This window comes from Equus caballus, chromosome X (genome assembly GCF_041296265.1).
Source record: "Equus caballus isolate H_3958 breed thoroughbred chromosome X, TB-T2T, whole genome shotgun sequence".
Lineage (NCBI taxonomy): Eukaryota > Metazoa > Chordata > Mammalia > Perissodactyla > Equidae > Equus > Equus caballus.
Window position 1 is genome coordinate 32,799,328 of NC_091715.1, and position 17,289 is coordinate 32,816,616.

The 17,289-nt window shown below is 50.1% G+C and overlaps 1 long non-coding RNA gene across 1 annotated transcript; it reads right to left on the bottom strand.

Moving 5' to 3' along the window:
* Positions 1-6,925: 6,925 nt before the first annotated feature.
* On the bottom strand, positions 6,926-12,286 carry LOC138921773 (uncharacterized). The gene is made up of 3 exons (XR_011434660.1): positions 12,020-12,286; positions 10,482-10,535; positions 6,926-9,989 (listed from the first exon to the last, which is right to left on the bottom strand). It is a non-coding gene; the product is annotated as an uncharacterized lncRNA (long non-coding RNA).
* Positions 12,287-17,289: the final 5,003 nt, after the last annotated feature.

Sequence of the window (17,289 nt, forward strand, 5' to 3'; positions counted from 1 at the left end):
CCAGGCTATAGTCACAGATGTGACAGTCTCTCAAAAGGGAAGGGATGGTCCCAGTTTGTCCCACTCTTCTCAAGACCAGTTCTGGAACATTCAGCCCAGTTCTGAAAGTCACACTTTGCAAAGGTCATTGGCAAACTGGACACATTCAGAGGAGAGCAATCCGGAGAGTGAAAGATCGTGAAACACCACAGTGGGCTATGTGCTGGCCCTGTGTCAGGTACCAAAAGGACAGAGTCACAGAAGACACGGTCTTGTCCTTCAGAAACTTACAGCCCAGGGAGCAAATCAGATAAGTAAGTAAACCACAGAAAGAGAGGAGGCAAAATGAGGATGTGGAATCTTGGAAGAAATTATGAAATATTTTGGACTGGGTGACATCCAGCATTCAACACTCTCAAAAGCTGGAGAAATGAGTGCCTCCATCTCAAAGGAAGAACGTGAGCCATGCCTCCCCTCTGTACTACATGTATCAAAAAGCCTGACTACAGTGGTTTAAACACGTAAGATGTATTTTGCTCACACGACAAGAAGAGAGGAAGTGGGTGAATATGGGTCCAAGAATGTCAGCAGCTTAGTGTCTTGATTCTCTTGGTCCTTCCCTCATGGTTACAAGATGGCTACTACTGCTCTTGCCTTCACGTCTACATTCCAACAGGAAGAAGGGGAAGGGGCAACACCTGAGAGACAAAAGCTTTCCCAGGAACCCACAGCAGATGTCTGCTTACAGTTCATCATCCAGAACTGTGGCCCCTGGTCCCAAGACGTGGCTCATTATCAGGAATGGCGGTTTGCTCAGCCAGCCAACCAACAGTGTGTGCCACAGGTGGGTTTCAAGTTTCAGGCTTGGGAGGTTAAGGTGATGGTGAGAGGCCCAGAAAGGCTCAAGGTGGGTACCGGTTTGGCATTTAAGCATGAAGTTGGGGGGAAGAGAGGAGTCTGAGAAGTGGGCTGGGAAGAAACAGCCAGAGAGGCAAGCAGGAGACCACGAGAGAATGGTCCACAGAGGCTGGGGAGAGCGAGCCTCTCAAGGAGGGAGAGAGGTGCAGCCCAAGCCATGGGGGCCCCTCCCCCTTTCCCTTCAGCCCTCCTCTGAGCTCACGCACAGCTGGCGGCTGTTCCTTCCTGTGCACGCTGCCAGCTTGCCGCTTGAGTGCTTGTACAGAGAGACACGACTTTCTCTGGCCCCACGGGGGATTACACAGCCAAGTGTGGGCGCAGTTTGGAAGGTAGGGAACTAGGGCCCCAGAAGCATCCCTCAGCCTGGCAGGGGATCGAGGGGCAGAGCAGGAGCCATTAGAGAAAGGCCACGGCCTTCCCAGTTCTGCGCTGCATCCCACGCAGGTTCTCAGAGGACCCTCAGAGGAGACTGAGCCCCAGTTGTTCACTGCGGTGACCCACTTGCTGGCTTTGCTCCCATCCTCATCTCCCTCTCCCTACTCCCTCCCTTCGGCTTCCTGCCATCACCTCCCCTGTCAACTACCTGTGCCCAGTCCTTCTCTCCCAGTCCACTGCACGGGAACCTAAACTCAGACAACAGGGCCAAATGGAGCAGGGGGGCCGTGGAAGGCCATGGCCAGGCCTGCCCACAGAATGCCCTTCGGTAGACATCATAAAACCTCCTGGAGCCCATGGAACAGGTGCCCATGAAGGGAGATGGCTCCGTGCAGGCACAGCGAGAACTGCAGGACCTGGAGCCCAGAGTTGGGACGGTCTGACTCTCTGGGGAGCAGAATTGCCTTGCGGCACAGTTTAAACTGTTTCAGGGCATTGGCACAGCGTGGATGTAGAAGGCAGTGAGCCCCCCGTTCACTGTCCTGAAGATTCTCTCAGTGCCCTTGGGGTGCCAGGCCCGTCGAAGTGTGAGCGTGACTCAGGAGACCTCAGGGAGGTCATGGGCAGCCACCTACCACGGCCATCCACATCGTTTCGATCTTTTGTACGGTTTAGTTGTTGCCTCAGAAGTGACTCAAGCTAAAAGCAATCTCGAGCCAGGTCCCAGTCATCATTGTCACCCATCCTAGACTCTGTGGGTTGACTCAGCCCGGAGGTCAAAATACACGAGAGAAGGACAGGAAAGCAAATCTTGGCTTCGGCAACGGGGGTCAACATTGACCTTGGACTGAGCAGTTTGAGATATGGTGGTGGCTGAGGCCAGACATAGGGCGATGAGAAGTAATCAAGGGGAAGAAAGTAGGGTCAGCCGACGTAGAGTACACTCTCCAGACTCCCGACTCCAGGGGCGCGAGAGCCCCAGGACCACAGCCAGAGTGTGATGCGGAGTCAAGGGAGGGGGTGGTTTTGTATTATTTTGCTTTGCTTCGCTTTTGACTTAAGATGGAGGTGAGTTGCTGGAAAAGCCATTCTATAGAGAAGGCATTGGAGGGACAGGTGAGAGGATGGGGGTGAAGTGCATCTCTGGGCGGGCGGCTTGGTGTAGGAGGGCTATCTCTTCACCAGCCTTCAAGTAAGGAGGAAAGGACAGGAGACAGAAGGTCACCCGGCAGGCGATGCAAAAGGGAGGGGCATTCTTACCTGATAACCTTTATTTTCACATTAAAGGAGGAAGTAACAAGAGAAATGAGTTCCTACTCCACCAAAGGACATGCACAAGAGTGTTCATTGAGGCTTTAGTCAAAATAGCCCCAAACTGCAAACAACCCAAATGTCCATTAATCAGAGAATGGAGAAACGAATTCTGGTGTATTTCATACAATGGACTACTATACAGCAATGAAAACAATCGAACTGTTCAGAACAGGATGGATGAATCTCACAGATACAATATTGAGGGAAAAAAAGCCAGATATGGAAGAGTATATGCTGTATGATTCCATTTATTTGAAGTTCAAGAATAGGCGACACTAATCGACAGTGACAGACGTCAGCATAGTGGTTAGCTAGAGAAGGGAGGCTATTGACCAGGAGGGATCCAAGGGGAGTTTCTGGGCTGATGAGGAGGCTCAGCATCTTGATTTGGGTGGTGATTACGTGGATGCAGACATATGTAAATATTCATTAGCTCACACTTCAGATTTGTGCACTTTACTGTGTGTATTATATTTCAACAAAGGCAGAAGGTAAGATCAGTAGTAAGTAAAATGGGCATTGACTAGTAGGACAGAAGACAGAGGTCAAAGCTTAAGTGAGCTAAAGACTAGTAGTCACATGACTATTAGCCAGAGACAGCCACATGACCAAGGGCAGAAGAAAGAATGTCAAGATGTGTTTAAGGCCCAGCTAAGGATGAAGATGAAGAATTCATCCTGTTTCCAGGCCACAAGGGTGCATTTTCTTCAACAGGTCTCCGTGGCGCAGGTGTAAGAAGAAAGACGTCCAGCAGCCAGATTGATCCAGGAGTTTTGCAGGGCAAGTGAGGCAGAAATACAAGGCAAACGGAAAGGCAGGGATGGCAACTGAAGGAGCTGAAGCCCAAAGTCCCCTTAAAACAGCTAGAAAGTCCTCCACTTGAGGCGGGTCAAAGCGCAGGTGTTTGATGGGGAGGGGAGGAGGGGAAGGGGGAGGAGGAGGAGGGAGGGGGCAGAGAAAGCACAGATTTCAGCCATGGGGCCAGCGTGACTACGGAGGTGGGTTGCTGGAGTCGTGCTCCAGGACTGAGAAAAGGACTGCAGATGTTTAAACTGGAAGAAAAAGATGGCGACAAGCATGGGAGCTATTGACAACTATTTCAAGTGTGATTATATGCGGGAGAAATTAGATTTGTTCTGTAGGACTTGAGTGGGGCGAACCAAGACCAACTGTGGGAGGGGGAGCCTAGTGGCTCTTAATAAGTGTGTCTTCTTCCACCCTTGGATCCAGGACTCCAGGTGCAAAGTGACCAGCTGGGTGTAGAGACAGACCATCACCTCCCTGGTTCTAGCTTATAGACTTCTGTTCATGCTGTGCAGCTGGATAATACTTCGCTGTATTAGCTTACAGGCTTTTTTTCTGTCTGTTGTCCCCTTTGTTTTTGCCTTATTCAGGTGTGCTTTTTGCCTCAGGAGAGTTAGGTGACAGGACAGCCTGTGGCCCAGAGGGAAACAACATTTGTAGGGACATATAAAGTTTTCTTGAAGAGACATGAAAAAAGATCCATTTCCTCCAGACTAGAAAGAAATGCCCTGGGGACTGAGGGGAGGAAAGGCTCAAGAGAAAGTTGTTTGAGTCCCCAGAGGCAGCTAGGACCCAGGAGGAATGGCCCCATGGAGGGTCCAAGTCAAAAACAAGACTACCCACAGCCTCAGCAAAGGCTCCCACGCTCTGAGCACCACACGAGGCAGCAGCGAGACCTCGACCCTACAGGACGGTGGGAGGAGGGGTGAAGACCCAGACCTGCCCCACCCCACCCCACCTCCCCGCCTAAGATCCCGGAACCAGCATAACCCTGGGGAGGGAGAGGTCCCACAAAGGGCCCTTGGTTCAGTTTCCCACTGGCCCCGTGAGATGGGGGCTCTGAGACAGAATTCCACTGAACTTACAGACAGTAACAAGAACATGGCACGTAACCCCCAATGAAGTAATGAATCTGGGCATCGGGCGTCAGTGGTGCTGAAAGGACACAAAGAGGATCCACCAGATGTCACCTGCCTGCTGAAGAAATTAACAAATACTGAGCCTCCGTCCCATTAAGGCCCTGGATCGAGTTAGCAAATGGCAGTCCGTCCACGGGCGGGAGGAGCAAGTTACACTCTACCCCAGAGGCGCACTCTGACACACCCACACTCTGGGGGACTCCGGGTGGCATGGGGCCAGGTCCTTCAACAAGTCATCTTGAGACAAAGAGCGAGAGAGAGAGAGAGAGAGAGAGAGAAGAGAAACCTACGAGGAAGAGATTTAAAAGACAAATCAACAATCGCAAAGTGTAGAACTTTCTTGACTCCTGATCCAAAGAAACTTTAAAACATGAGGTCTATGAGACAGTTAAATATTTGAACACTGGCTGGATATTTGATAATATGAACAGATAATTACTAAATTTTCGATGTGATGATGATATGGTTCCATTAGGAAAAGAGCCTGTATCTTTTAGAGATACTGATGAAATATTTACATGTAAGCCATAGTGGAGTTGGGATTTGCTTCAGAACAGTCCAGTGGGGGGCGGGGGATAGAAATGAAACCAAATTGGCATGAGTTCATAATTGTTGCAGCTGGATAATGGGTACGTGGGGGGTTATTATCTTTGTCTACTTTTGTATATGTTTGAAATTCTTAATAAATGGTGGGTAGGAGAGAGAAAAGGAAGGAGGGAGGGAGGGGAGGGGGAGGAAAGGGGAGAGGAGGGAGAGGTGGGGAGGGGAGGGGAGGGGAGGGGAGGGGAGGAAGGGGAGAGGTGAGGTGGGGAGAGGAAGAGATCACACAATTTTCTCCCCAGACTAAAACAATCAAAATAAACAGTAAAAAGCCCACAGCAGCCACAGAAGAAGGGATTCTAGTTGCTCACAGCCTCACCTGATTCCGCCCTTGACTCACTTGATGCTCTCCAGGCCTTTTCAAAGGCCCCCTTGTTAAGCCTTATCTATCCAGCCTGTTACTTGGGCCAGAAAGTGACTCCTCACCCCAGAGCTTAAAATAAGGGAAATAAGTTTGCCCCTGAGAAGTAAACAAGGCCATCAACATGAATGTGTCAGAGCAAAGTCACCTTGAAGGAGTAGAATGCCCTGGCTAGCTAGGCTTGGCAGCAGCCTGATTTAGTGTTAGGAAATTAGAATGTGTCCCTCAGAGGGTGGGCTGGGGAGGGCCCAGTGGACACCTTGCATTTTTCCCTCCTGAATGGCTCCCCTCCCTGCCCCACCTGCGCTGGCCCTGGCAGGCTCACCTATATGCCTTCTGTGTGCTTTGGGGAGTTCGGCCAATGGGAAGCCCCGGAAGGTGATGGAGAGCAGGAGAGTGGGGTGACTTCCTTCTTCCCTGAGCTGCCTCCCTGCAGGGCCGTGGGCTGGCCGCACCCCCTCACAAAGCTCACTCACTGCTCTTCTCAGGCTCCTGATCCAACTGGGTTCTCCTAACCACTCGGTGCTCTCGTTGCTCTGGGCTTAGGGATGCTCCGAGCCACTCCTCTGTAAACATCGCCTTTGAAATAAGCCTTCCTCAAATTATCTCAAGTGAGTGTGCCCACCATTTGCTGTTTGAACCCTGAGGGAAACCGAGGCAGAAACAGGAGTTGGGAGCGCCCGTGGAAGCAGTGTTCAAGGCACATGCCACCCTCCGTAAGGCGGGCTCAAACAGTCTCGCCTCTCACAGGTGCAGCCTTATGCAGGGGTTATGGAAGGACGCTCCAAGCCTGGACCGGGAAACTCGAAAATTCTGGAACTCCCTACTCTTGCCCAGAGTCTGTGCCAGCCTGCAAGCCTCCGACAATGAGGCGGTTTCATGACAAACCTGCAGGGCCAGCGCCAGCTAATAGCAGCATGCAGTGAACCAGGTTCTCATTGTAATGACTGCGTGAACCTTCAGGCTCCTTCCCGCAGCCTCGTGCTCGCTTGCTCCCAGAGCTGCCTCGCACTGACCACAGTGAGACGGAGGGTCTGAGCCTACAGACCCCAGAGCCACGTCAGGCTGTGGACAGGCCACCAAGGTAGATGTGCCTCTGAGGGGAGCTGGCTAAGGCCCAGCTGGCCCTGCCCGTGTGACGGTTCTGCACCGCTGAGCCTCACATGCCATTGAATTCTATGCTATGAGTCTATGCAATGTCAAGTCCAAAGTGCATAGAATTCTTTTTTTTGGTGAGAACATCTGAGTCCCACCCTCCCAGCAAACCTCAACCGTACAACGCAGTTATCACCCCAGCCACCATGCTTACGTCAGAGCCTCTGACCTTCTTCAGCTCAGGGCCGAAAGTTCGAACCCTTTCACCAACCTCTCCCTACTTCCCCCAACCTCAGCCCCTGGCAACCACTTTCCTGCTCTCTGTTTCTATGAGTTTGACTTTTTTTTTTTTTTAGATTCCACATGTAAGGGATACCATGCAGTATTTGTCTGTCTCCGTCTGACTTATTTCACTTAGCATCATGCCCTCAAAGTCCATCCACGTTTCATAAATGACAGCATTTCCTTCTTCCTCAGGGCTGAATAATATTCCATTGTATATATACCACAGCTTCTTTATCCATTCGTCCATCAGGGGACACTTAGGCTGTTTCCACGTCTTGGCCATTGTGAGTATGCTGCAATGAACATGGGGGTGCAGGTATCTCTTCGATATCCTGGTTTCATTCCTTTGGATGATTACCCGGGAGTGGAATAGCTGGGTCACATGCTAGTTCGATTTTTAATTTTTTGAGGAGCCTCCATACTGTTTTCCATAGCGGCTACACCACTTTATTGCCCAAGGGCAGTGTCCTTTGGACCACACCCAGCACTGCCTGTCTACCCCGGTGCATCTGGGTTTGGGGGTGCAGGATCTATCAGCCAGCAGCACTTTCCAGCCCTCTCAGTCCTGAGCCATTCTCAGAGGCGGTAGGGTGAGTTTGCCGGGGGAGTGGCAGAGTGCAAGACTCACTAAGACAGGCAGAACTGGGCCTGAGTGACCCTCTGGAATCTTCTTAATCTCTCTCAATCTTTTCCTCATCCGCAAAATTGCAGCTCATAATACCTTCTTTCACAAGATTGTCATGAGGGTCAAATCTGATTCTGCACAGGAAAACTCCCAGCCCAGCGCCTGGCATGAAGTGGGGACTCAGTAAATGTTACTGGAAACGAAACAAGAGTCTGAAATAGTTCACCAGGTCCAAGCAGAGGGCGGCACCCGCCATCCTGACCTTACCACCTTCCTCTAGGGTGACGTCAACACCTTCCTCAACACCCTTTAATGTCAAGGAAAATGTCATAGATGCTGTCAGCGCCTTGCCTGGATCCCCTCAGCCTACCCCGGGGGTCACACACCAGCTGCTTTGTCTATCCCTCTGCCTAAGGGCAATCTCTGGCTGCAGCAGCACGCTCGCCCCAGGTCTGGGCAGGCTGGGAGTGCCAGGGGTTAGGACCTTCCAGATCAGCCCTCAAACAATGAGGGCCAGGAGTTGGTGGAGAAACGCCCGGCTCCCTCACCTCTCTGATGGGACAGTATGGAGCCGTATTCCAGACGTCTCTGAGAAGGCACCCTGTGGGACCGCGCCATGGTGCGCATAGTGGACACAAGCCCAACGAAGCACCCTCCATTGGCCTTCCCTCCTTCCTTGTCTCACTTCCTCTCACTGTGCTTCCTGGACTCACCTCCCAAAGAAACTACTTGCACTGGAATTCTCATTTCAGGTCTGCTTTCAGGGGAACCCAAGCTAAGACCAAGAACAACAGGTGAAAAGAAATCACGCTGAGTTTGGCTGGGGTCACGCTGGGGCTCTCCCTGCCTGAGCAGCCCCAGGAGGTTGGAGAACTGGCCCCTGGGTGTCTGGGTTCTCCCTGGAGAGCATCGGCCCTGGGGAAGAGAGAACTGACCAGCTGGCCCCATGCCAGAGCGCAGAGCTGCGTCTGAGCGAGGATAGAGCAATCTGTCACGAAAATCGTCCACCTCCCCAGTCCAGTGGCATTCTGTCCGCACCCATGGGCAGAGGGATTTAGAGAAAGAGCAAGGAAAGTTGAAACAACCGGGACAAGGAAGCACCTCACCCATGCAGCCTTGACAGCCGCGGCGAAGGCAGAGGTGGGCCCAGGGCCCTCCACTTGGCCACCATCAGGCTGCTCTTAGTGGCAGTGCCGCGCCTGGCCCCGCCATCCCAGCAGCTATCCTGGAGATACGGGGAAGCTTCTCAGGCTTCTGCCTTCCAAAATGCCTCCACTTCACACCATTAGAATGGCTATTATCAAAAAACACCCCAGGGGCCAGCCCAGTGTTGCAGTGGTTAAGTGTGCACATTCCGATTCGGTGGCCCGGGGTTCACTGGTTCGGATCCCAGGTGCGGACATGGCACCGCATGGCAAGCCACACTGTGGTAGGCGTCCCATGTATAGAGTGGAGGAGGATGGGCACGGATGTTAGCTCAGGCCAGTCTTCCTCAGGAAAAAAAGAGGAGGATTGGCAGATGTTAGCTCCTGGCTAATCTTCCTTGGGAAAAAAAAAAAAACAAAACAGAAAATAACAAGTATTTGGAGGATGTGGAGAAACTGGAACCCTCATACACTGCTGGTGGGAAGGTCAAATGATGCTGCCACTGTGGAAACCAGTATGGAGGCTCCTCCAAAAATTAAACATAGAATTACTGTAGGATCCAGCAAATTCCATTTTTGGGTATTTATCCAAAAGAATTAAAAGCAGGGGCTTGAGTAGATATCTGTACATCGATGTTCATAGCAGCATTACTCACAATAGCCCAAAGGTGGAACCCGGCCAAGTGTCCATCTCTGAATGAATGGATAAACAAAATGAGCTATAGCCATACAAGACAACATCATTCAGCCTTAGAAAGGAATGAAGGACTGACACGGGTGACAGCCTGAATGAACCCTGAGGACATTATGCTAAGCGAAATAAGCCAGTCACAAAAGGACAAATAGTGTATGATTCCACTTATATGAGGTCCCCAGAGTAACCAAATTCAGAGAGACAGAAAGCGGAATGGTGGTTCCAGGGGCTGGGGGGAGGGGCAGTGGGGAGTCAGTGTGTAATAGGTACAGAGTTCAGTTTGGGACAGTGACAAAGTTCTGGAGATGGATGGTGGCAATGGCTGTACAATGTGAATGCACTTAACGCCACTGACCTGAACACTTAAAAATGGTTGATTTTATGTTGTGTATATTTTGCCAGAATTTAACTAGATGCCTTCAGCACCCGTCTCGTCCCCTCTTTCCCCTCCTGCCTCTTCTCAGCACCCTGATTTCTCGAACAGTCGGCTCCATACCGTGGTTCCTGCTCCCGCCCCTGCATCGATGGATTGACAGCCAGCTTGTGATCCGAACTGTGACTTTTAATACCTGTCTTGGGTTGGGTCCCCTTGAAGCAGAAGCTGATACAGGAGTTTACGCAGGTGAGTGAACGAGGAAGGGCTCTCAGGAAGAACCTGTAGAAGAGTAAGAGAAGCAAGAGAGGGGAGGGGAAGACACTGACCGGGCTGTGGGCTCAGCTGAAGTCTTGCCTCAGCTGGATCCTGCAGGGAGCTCTGGAGTGGGACAGGATCCAAGACTTGCCCACCTTGAGGCAAGGGAGTGGGGTTTCTACCTCAATATCAGTCAGTCATTGGCTGCTGGCCACTTCAGGGTGGGAGGACCTTCCAGACATTTCCTAGCGGGGGGCTCCCATCCTGCTGAGGGCAATTGTCAGGAGAAGGGGCGGCCACGAGTTGTCAGCAGCCAACACTTAGCGGCAAGTAGAGGTTGGGTGCAACAGCCTCAGAAAGGGATCCTGGGCCATAAGCAGCTTCTTCTATGACTCCCTTCCAGAAAACAAGTTCTGGTCTCTGTCCTCTTTCTCTAATCTTGTACAAGTAGATAAGAGACACCTCTGTTTGGAAGAAGCAGCAGTGTCAGGGTCGAATTCTGGCTCCACAACATACCACGTCTATCATCTAGGCAACTTCATTTCTCTCTCTCAGCCTCAGTTTCCACATCTGTAAAATGGGAGTAGGAATGTGGTAGTTATTGTTTGAGATTAACCAAGACTCTCCAAACCTAATTCCCTTCTTCTGATAACAGGCCCCGCCCAGCCATTACTTAGCCATGGGGCACGTGACACAGGCCTAGCCAATCAGAGTATCCCATTCACCTGCCCACTTAGGAACAGGACTGACCCAAGTAAGCCAATCAGAGCCTTCTCTGGGATTGTTCCAACGGGAGCTAGCGGGAAGGGCCCATTGCCTGAGGGCCATGGAGCTGGAAACATGTAAAGCAGACACTGGCTGCCGCCATGTTCCCCACCATATGTAGCAAGTCTGTCCGCCAGAGGAAAGGGAGGTCCACACCACGAAGAGAGAGACAGAATGAGAAAGAAGCTGGCCCCTATCATTTGTGGCCCTAGATCCACCCATGCCTCTCACCAGCTCCATCACTCTGCTTCTCAGGTCCTGGGCCAGTAAATTCTGTTTCTGTCTAAGTTGGTTCGAGCTGGATTCCTCCCACTTGCAAATAGAAGAAAGCCGACTAGGACAAGGAATGCCTCCCGTGCAGGGTTGTTGTGAGGATTAAATGAGGTAATATCTGCTCAGAGAGGTGGCTAATAATGGAATCTTATGATGCCCAGAGGGCTGAAACAAAACAAGAGTGGGAGCCAGTTCCTCTGTCACAGGTGACCATCAGCTCATCGGACCCCCAAGCAGTGAGCAGACACCCTCCTACTCAGGATTTCACTTTAAAAGCCCTTTTAGGGGCTGGCCCGGTGGCGTAGTAAAATTCACGTGCTCCACTTCGGTGGCCCAGAGTTCACAGGTTCGGATCCTGGGCATGGACCTAGCACCGCTCATCAAGCCACGTTGTGGCAGCATTCCACATAAAAGATAAAGGAAGATTGGCACAGTTGTTAGCTCAGGGCCAATCTTTCTCACACACACACACACAAAGCCCTTTTGGATGCCCCGGTGTTGCTTAAGCCTCAGTTCACTCTTTAGCCTTCCTGACACCATTAGTACGGCTCTTTGCAAGTGTTTTTATGTTCATCATTGGCTATATGCCAGCTCTTATGCATGATTTTAAAACTCGTGGTCATCACGGCCCCTTGCATAGCAGCAACAGTTCATCGGGTTCATCATTTCTTCCTCCCTGGGCTCTTTGATGGTGGTTAACTTGGAATTCCATTATTGCGTTCTTCCAGCCTTCTGGATGGTCTCTATAACGTCTCAAGCTGTGAGTTCCTACCTCTGTTTTCTCTAAAGCATTATTCCTCAAAGTGCCCTCTGGGGCTCCATTGCAAAAAGAACGGCTGAGATCCCTGGCCCCGCTCCCAACAGACCCAGTCAGAATGTTGAAGGCAGAGCCCGGGGGTTCCGTAGCAGCCCTTGATGAGGCGTATGGCCCTCGAGCCTGAGAACTACTGCTCCAAGCCTTTTGAAGTCTGAACAGCCCACTCTTCATGACCCTCATTCTGAGAGGACAGACTCACCTTCTGACTCACCAGGGTCCCATCCTGCTCCCTCACCAAACAGTTGCTTCTTCTTGGTTGCAATGAACTCAAGAGTAGCAATCCTTCTTGTCCGTTGCTCAGTCTCCCAGAAGGTGAAACTGTCAGCAACAAGAGTTTGTTTGATGCTCTGCTTTCAGCTGATAGGGACTCTGAGCAGCTGTCCAGCTGGTGGTGTCCCCCATCAGTGGGTGTCTTGACTCCAGGCCAGTTGTGTGGTCTCAGTCAGGAACCCATCATCAGTTTCCCACATCTGGTCTGGCAGCCTGTAATATGCTCCTACAACAATATGACTTCTGTTCCCCTTGCCTTTGATCTCCACCCACATGGTTTCCAACACAGCCCCACCCTCAGGATTGTGGATTTCCACGTGGGTGTAAATCTTCTTATCATGTGCGGATGCTTCACTTCTCCTTCTAAAGGTTTCTTTTTAACAAGGTCAACCTTCCTATGTCTGCCCTACCCACAGTTCCACTTCCCACTTCTGAGGGAACTTGACCCTCCTGCTCAAGTGACTTTGGCCACGCCTAATTGGACCAGTATTTTAGTGTGGGTTCCCCCTGAAGCAGACTCCAAGGCAAGGATTCATGTGCAAGTAGTTCATTTGGGAGGTGATTCTCAGATGCACCAGGAGTGGAGTGGAGAATTGAGACAGGGAAGCAGCCAATACAGGGTGCCCTGTCAAGCAAGTTACCACTGTGAGCAGATGGAGCTCAGTCTCACTGGAGAATAGTCCAGAAGACAAGCCTTGAAGTTATCCCACCAAAGGAGCAAAGGAATCAAGGTGTTTACACGCTAACTCTCATCAGTCGCTAGGCATTCATACCCAGCACTTCTAGCCAGCCACGCCTGTCAAGGCACAGTGGCACCCAGGCCAGAGAAACCCCCAGACCAAGAGACATCAGGGCTGGCTGTTGGAAACGCAGCTGGTGTGCTCTGAAATGGTGAAGGCTATGGGCAGCACATCTACTCTGCCAGCATCTACTCCAACCAGGCGTGAGTCTCCCGGCTTTAGGAAGCACACAGCGATGTCAGAGTCTCCGAAAACTTGAACCAAGAGATGCAGAAGCTGCAATCCCTCAGTATGATTGCTTGGATGGTGACGCTCGGCAGAAGTGGGATGGAGCAGTCTTTCTCAGCTGCCTCCGTGCTGATGGGTAAACAGGAAAACCCATCTGCAAAGGCGCGGAGGAGAATGGGGAAGATAAGCAGAGAAATGAGAGTATGTGTGGCCCCCAGGTCAGCAGCCTTGGATCCTACTGGTTTGCTTGCAATGCCGGCTCCCCAACCACTGTTCCTTGTCCCATAAGATGCCCCTATGTCTTTTTCATGAAGATCTCTTTAATTGAGCCAATGTAAGTAGGCTTATGTTCCACCCAACCAAAAAGCTTTGGCTAAGACCACCTATGAGGCCTTCTGTTAACATCTCAAATTTGTTGGGTTTGTTCTCATACTCTGTACACAGGTGTATGAATTTCTAAGGCAATAGGACTGTTCCCAACGTCCTTTTCAATCACTTGCTTGAAGTAATTATACAAGGGATTTCTCCCTTGTCCTCACTCCTTCCATTTCCCGTTAACTCCGATCAACACATCTCACTACAATGTAATTCTTTTCTGTCCTTATGAGAAGTGTTGCCTCAATACCTCCAGCCCACTGTGACCGTGCCTTAAACCACGATGCTCACCACATCATGCATCGTATGTGAGAAATCCACTACGAACCCTGAGCCTGGAATTCTTCCACAGCCTGAGCTGAGGGTCCGTTTCCCACTGCCTCTTTGCAGCGAGTGTGTTACAGGCGGGCTGATGACATGATCTTTAGATGCCGTACGATCACGTGGCTAGCCGGACCCCAGGAGGACTGGAGAGGGCCACGGGAGCTCAGAGTCAGAGTTTCCCATGAGCTCTTTACTGCATTGGTTTCATGGATCCTGGGACTCAAAGCAAAGACGCGACTCTGCAGCCCACGGTCTGGCTTCTCAGACCCTGGTAACCACGTGTCTGGGAATAGCAGCTAAATGCCAGCTACCCAGGGCTGGGTCTTTTTCATCCTGGTTAAAGATCCCCATCTCCCAGTTCAGACACCTCAATCCTGGTCTTGATCCAAACTTTGCTCAGTGGGTCTGAGCTAGGAGCTCGCGATGAAGTCAGATCTTGTGGTGCTTTATTTTTCCAATTTGCAAATGTAGCACTATGGTAATACAAGGTCATTTATTTGGCCAGAAATTCTGCCTTAGCAGCGTTTAATTAATGCGTTACCTTAGAAGTTGCAAATATTTCTTGGAAGTAGGTGGGGAATTAATACAAAACTAAATAAATAAGCATTTTCTTTCTTTACAGCCGGTATTTTTGACGTGCAACAAATGCTTACCAGATTAAAAACTCAATTCACTGGCGCCTACGCTGATGAAAATCCTGAAGTCATGGGATGTATTTTGGACACTGAGCTTTTAAGAAAAAAAAAAGCACGAATGAAAGAAACAGCACAGTTCCTTCAACTAGGCTGGTAGTCTTTTTTTTTTTTTTTTTTTTTTTTTTTTTTTTTTTTTGCCGTGTGAGGAGGTTTATTTGAAACAATCGCAGTACTAGTTTAGCAGCTGGCTTCTCATCCCCGATATGATTACCAGAGCCCCCTCCTGTACAGGCGAGAAGCAGTCCAATGTCAAGTGGGCTGTTTTCCATTCGCATTCTCTCCCCTCCAGCCCTCTCCTCTGGGGCGCTCCACTCTTTAGCAGCCCCCTCTTGCTACACAGCTCGCACAGGCCCTTCTTATAAGCTCAGTGCAGGAACTATTGGTCATCTTCCTGCGGGCAGTGATGTTCAGGCTGGTACTCTTGAACCATTTGGTGATGGACTTTATTTTTTTAATTTTAGTATTTTTTTAATTAGAAAATTAACAGGAGATCACGGTAAAAATTTCAAACTTGAGCTAAATGACAAATAAAAGTTCTTCTTACCCCTATCCTGCCTCTAGTCTCAGGCCCAGAGATATCCTCTATTAACAGTTTCTTCAGTGTTCTTCTAGAATTTTCCATGTATATACAAGTATACATGCAGCATAAATTTGGTTAATCTAATGGAATCATACTTAGCATCCTAGTCTGGCATTTGCATTTTAAACATAGTAATATGTAGATTAGCTTTCTTAAAAAATAAATAAGGTATATCCTGGACTCGGTATGAATTCAGCCTCTGTCTTTTAAATCTAGAGTTCTGTTTGGAAAGAATTGATGTCCAGTCTATAACCCCCAAACTACATAATGCCAATTCACCAAACGTTCAGTTAGTTTTAGTATCCTATAGCTGTTAGCTTTTTCTGAGTAACAAACTACCCCATAACTCAGTAACTTAAAACGGTCACCATTGATTTAGCTCCGAATCAGTGGACTGGCAATTTGGGCTGGGCTTGGCCAGCAGTTCTGCTGATCTCGGGCAGGCTCACTCACACATCTGTGGTCAGCTGCCAGGTCAGCTGAGGTCGCAGAGGGGACTGGGCCACAGGTCTCCCGTCATCCAGCAGGCTAGCCCGGGGTTCATTCACGTGGTGGCAGGGGCCCCCAAGAACATGAGAAGATGAGCCTCAGTGTCTCTACTGTGTCATGTTTGCTGAGATGTCATTGGCCAAAGCAAAGCACATGGCCAAGGTCAGAATCAAGGGGTGGAGAAAGTGTCTCTACCTCTTGATGGGAGGGGAAGAATTTACGGCCACTTTTGCAATCTACCACACGTGTTTTGGGCCAGGGGATGCGGGGAGTGGAGAAGAAGCAGGACCTCATTTAAACAAAAATTTAGGTGAACCAATATCTCACCCTCACCCTAAATGTTTCGAATTCTTCAAGTGTTATCTACGAAGTAGGAATAAGAATGTGGTCTGTTATACAGAGCTAGTCCAGAGCTAGCTGGAGTTCTGGCTCTGGGCTGTGCTTCAGTTTATGTTAGCAATCATGGATGGTGTACACATTAGAAACAGGAAAGGCAGCAAAACACCGGAATGTTCTAGCAGATTCTTCCTGATGATGTCCACAGAGAAAGGGGTACAATAAACACACAGACATTACCTAGAAACAGCACACACAAGCCCTTTTCTTTTGAGATTTGGTCATTCGGCTGATACTTAGAAAAGAAACCCATTGTGATGGTATAATATCTTGAAGTAATAGCGGAATTTTCTTTCCTGCATTTTTCCTCTTGCCTCTACAAGCCTTTGGTGCATGATGTCAGTGGCATTCATGGTGTGGGGCGTGGGGAGGGGTGAGAATACAAAGAAGCCATTTGAGTTTCGGCATAGATTTTTAGAAAATTCAGAGTGGAGGCCAAAGTTTGAAAGGCAAGGCTTTCAATGACAAGCACAGAGCTCTTGAGAGAGCAAAGGTTTCTGCGTGCCAAGAGAATCCGAACCTAAGGGGCGCGGAACAGACACTGGAGCTGCAAACAACAGAGCAGGAAAGAGGGCGTGTTCGGGCCTCAGAGTAGAGCAAGGCTAGGTCAGCTGGTCAGGGGAGAGATTTGGAGGCGAAGAGATTTGAGCTTAGATGCTGGTGAGTCCACCATCAGAAGGGGCCTCCTAACTTTTCCCCAACTAAGCCTGGCTGATCCCTGGGTCCAGGACAAGAGGCATGCGAGGGGAAAGGGCCGATGATTTTGGCTGAATCCCTGAGCAAAGGAGCCTTTCAGAGAAGCCCTAGGTGGAGCCAAAACAGTGCCCAAGGGGTAGAGTGCGTGTGTTGGTAGCAGATCTTGGGGCTTGAAATGAGAAGGATCTCAGAGTGGTGCTCACAGCTCAGCTTGGACCAGAGTGACTGAGAGGGGGCCGGGAAGGTCTGGAGGGGATCCACAGCCAGACAAAGTAGCTGCTGGGGGACTGCACGCACCATGCGAGCTGGGTGCAGAGAAGATACAGGCGTTTTCCATGCACAGGCGGTAGAGTGGATGCTAATCACCAAATATCCACAGAGCCTGCACTCTAGCCAACAACCAGGGCAGGACAGAAACCAGCCTCATGTCAGAAGCCTCACTCCCATGTCAAGACAATTGTCAGCCCACCAGAGCTTGGAAACATTGGAAGTTGGAGTTAAAAAATCTCTAAGTGACTCTGTTTATGTGGAGGCCTAGGTCAAGTTGTCTGCAATCTGCTAGAACAGAGGGCCAGACCACTTTCAGTTCGATTTCATAGACATAAAAAAGGCTATACACCTAACTCAGTGATTGTGAAATTTGTACTGAAATTCTCTCATTCCCTAATCCCCCATC